This window comes from Limulus polyphemus, unplaced genomic scaffold (assembly GCF_000517525.1).
Source record: "Limulus polyphemus unplaced genomic scaffold, Limulus_polyphemus-2.1.2 Scaffold6296, whole genome shotgun sequence".
NCBI classification, from domain to species: domain Eukaryota; kingdom Metazoa; phylum Arthropoda; class Merostomata; order Xiphosura; family Limulidae; genus Limulus; species Limulus polyphemus.
Window position 1 is genome coordinate 45,315 of NW_013671906.1, and position 3,453 is coordinate 48,767.

Genomic DNA, 3,453 nt, shown 5'->3' on the forward strand with positions numbered 1-3,453 from the left:
CCATCCTGCTATCCGTGTAGTTGTGAGCACACGTCAGATTCACTAGTAAATGCTGGCCAATCGCTGATATAAACATCAGAAGATTCTAATAACAACAGTCAACTCTTACTCATTTGTGTGATACACTGTCATGACATACAGTAAAGGCTCATCTCAATATGTTTGTTCCAAATCAAAAGAGTTAGCAAGCATGTACCTGACTGTCTGCACCATCTATTCAGCCAGATTATCAGATGAAGGTGATATGGTGAAGTGTTTTTTTTTCATCCAGCTTAACACTTAGTTCAACTGGCTATTGATGCTAGATCATTGTTTCATGTAATGCATTTGTTCAGCATTGGATGGTTTTACCACAAAACTACACTTTATTTTTGGAACAAACAAAATTGACTGACAATTTTTGCAGTTGGTTTATTTTTAAGATACTAGTGCCAAATCAAATACAACTATTCTCATCTCGCATGCAGCATTACCAAGGAAAAATCAAAGAAGCACTTCACATCTGCAAATGAATATTTCCCAGAAGATGTGAATTATTTAGCCACGTGTGATTTTGTCATGAAAAAATCATTTTAGAAGAATTGTCACCCAAAACAATCTATAAACACTGTGTGAGGAATGACATTCAAAATGAGATGGTTAAATTACTGAATAACAAGATCTAGATACATGTGTTGTCTGCTACTAGTATTGTTCATTTCATATGTTACTGTAATTAAAACATAAGTCACACAAAACGGTTGTCACAGCTATAGAGATATATATGACGGATGATGGTAAAGTTAGTATTAAAAGACCATTTCTTTTGAGTTTTGCCACTGATATATACACAATGTAATGCAGGTATGGCCAAAAATATTCTAAGCAGTGACATTCTTTGAGTTGATTCAAAGGATATGCACAGCCCATCAATAAGTGAATTGACACCACAATAATACAAGTAAACCATGTACATGACATCATGCAAATAACCACAACATATATATATATATATATATACAAGTATAGATTTGTAAATACCTTAGAATATATAAATCCATGTCACAAATGAAAGGAGCACAGAGAATTGGCCATATTTCTCAAGGTCTCATAGTTGGGTGATGGGAAGACATTTAAAGTCAGTGGAAAATATTCGGATCATTTGAAGTACTGCTATATATTGATAATAGGTTCCAGTTAAGTTGGAAAACAGTTTATGCATGATCCAAGACACTGAAAACCAATAGAACAAATTAATTATGCTCTGAAGAAAGGTGTGGAGAATGATTGATGTCAAATAGATGCTACTATGTACCTCAATACCATCAGAAGTTATTTTCATGGCATGTTATACAATGGCAGAGTAGCTAAATAGAAGCTACTCATCACTGTAGGTGATATTATACATTGATAGAAGTGGGGACCAACCACATATTCCATCTTGCATTTTGGACACTATAATTTTTGAATTAATCAAAATTTGAAAAAATAACATTTTGGATAATGGATGCTTGTTTGTTTTGAAGTTAAATACCAATCTACACGATAGGCTATCTGTGTTCTGCACACCACGGGTATCGAAACCCGGTTTCTAGCGCTGTTAGCCATTGGGAGCTGTAATGGATGCATCTGGGTTTGGAAAATGTCCCCCCCCCCCCAAGAATTGTTTAAGCATTTGGAAGCTAGAACAAAAAAATTATAGTATTTCTCTTAAGATTCAGGATGACATTTGGCCAGCTTGAAGACCACAGCTGGTGACATAAAAAGGGATGTTCACTGCTGTTCAACATATCACAATTCTTGAAAAAGGCCTTCTATTTGTTTATGCAAGTACATAACATACTAGACAAGGCGGTACTTTCATGTAAAATGGATATCATGCTCATTCAGTCCAAATAACAAAATAATGGCTTGAAGGTCAAGGCATTATTTATATACAGTGACCAGGCTATCACTATCTAGGAACCATACTGAGGATGAATACTTCATTCTTGATCGTTCCCTGTGAAAACGTTAAAACAGTCAACTACTAGAGACACCCTCAACCAGATCTTTGTCAAGCCCAGATTTGAGATTGGGTAAATATGATGTGTAACTATTTTTTGCAAAAGATAGATTCGCCAAAAACTAATGGTATTTTTTGCGCCATTTTGCATGTGCATTTATTTTATAAAATGACATAATTTCTGGAATAAATGTATTTTTAATTACTGGCAAGCTTCACTTTTCTACTTCAACTCGTCATTATTAAGTATTCATATAAAATTGTCCCCAGATATCTGTGTAGCCATGGAGTGACACACTAGGGGAAGTAGAATGGATGATGTTTGTTTACATTTATAACTGCTGGGAAAAGTCTACAATGTATTGATCCCCAAAGCAGAAGGCAACATTCTCACAAGAGCTTGTAAACTAGTCATATTTTAAAGCCCAAATAGTCAATGCTAAATTTCCAATTTGTCTAGTTCTATGATGTGAAATGATTTGCTATATTAGGTCAACCTCACCCCAAAACAGTGATATCAATATGACTAAAATTATTCTTCAACTACAAACAACAAAACAAAACTTATTTTAAATTATACTTGTCATAAGGCATTAGTACATTTTAAAGCACCACGTTCTTAATTTAGTTCTTTGTTGTATTTAAGAATTAGAAGAAAGTATAATAATAGAATTCCAACCACACTATATTTGTCATATCCATTGCCGACGACGTGTTTCACTCAATCCAGAGCACTTCTGTTTTGCTGTGATACAACAAACATAATGGTAGTTGGAACACTATTTATATAAGCCATTTGATATAACAACAATTATACACTTTTCTAATCATTGATACTCCTTAAGCGACTAGATTAAGATTATGGTGTTTAAAAATGTAATACGTCTAATACTAATGTATTATGACAAGAACAATTGTAACCATTCTTCATCAGCTTGTAAAAGGCATACACACCATAAAAAAAACTTTATTTTCATCAGAACAAATCGATGAATTTGTACAAAGGCATTAATGGTTGCAAGGGAGCAATCAGAAGAAGTGAAAATTACTGTAAATTTTATTGCAAGAACTGATGGTGTTGTGGTGCCATCTTTTGGAACTTAGAGATGACACATTCGAAATTGCACCTCTAATGGTGCTACTGCAGCTACTTCTGTAGGCTTTCTCTGCTCCAACGACTTAACTGAAGACACCTCCTCATATCATATTGTTACCAACACAGCTTTAGTCAAGGGCATTATCAATGTAATGTGTGACGGATTTATTATTATATATTTACTTTAATATCGATGTTTGCTTGAATTAAATTTATGCCCCCCAGTGGCACAGTGGTATGTCTGCGGAGTTACAACGCTAGAAACCGGGTTTCGATACCCGTGGTGGGCAGAGCACAGATAGCCCATTGTGTAGCTTTGTGCTTAACTACAAACAAACAATTAAATTTATATCTACAAGTGTAAATAACTTTT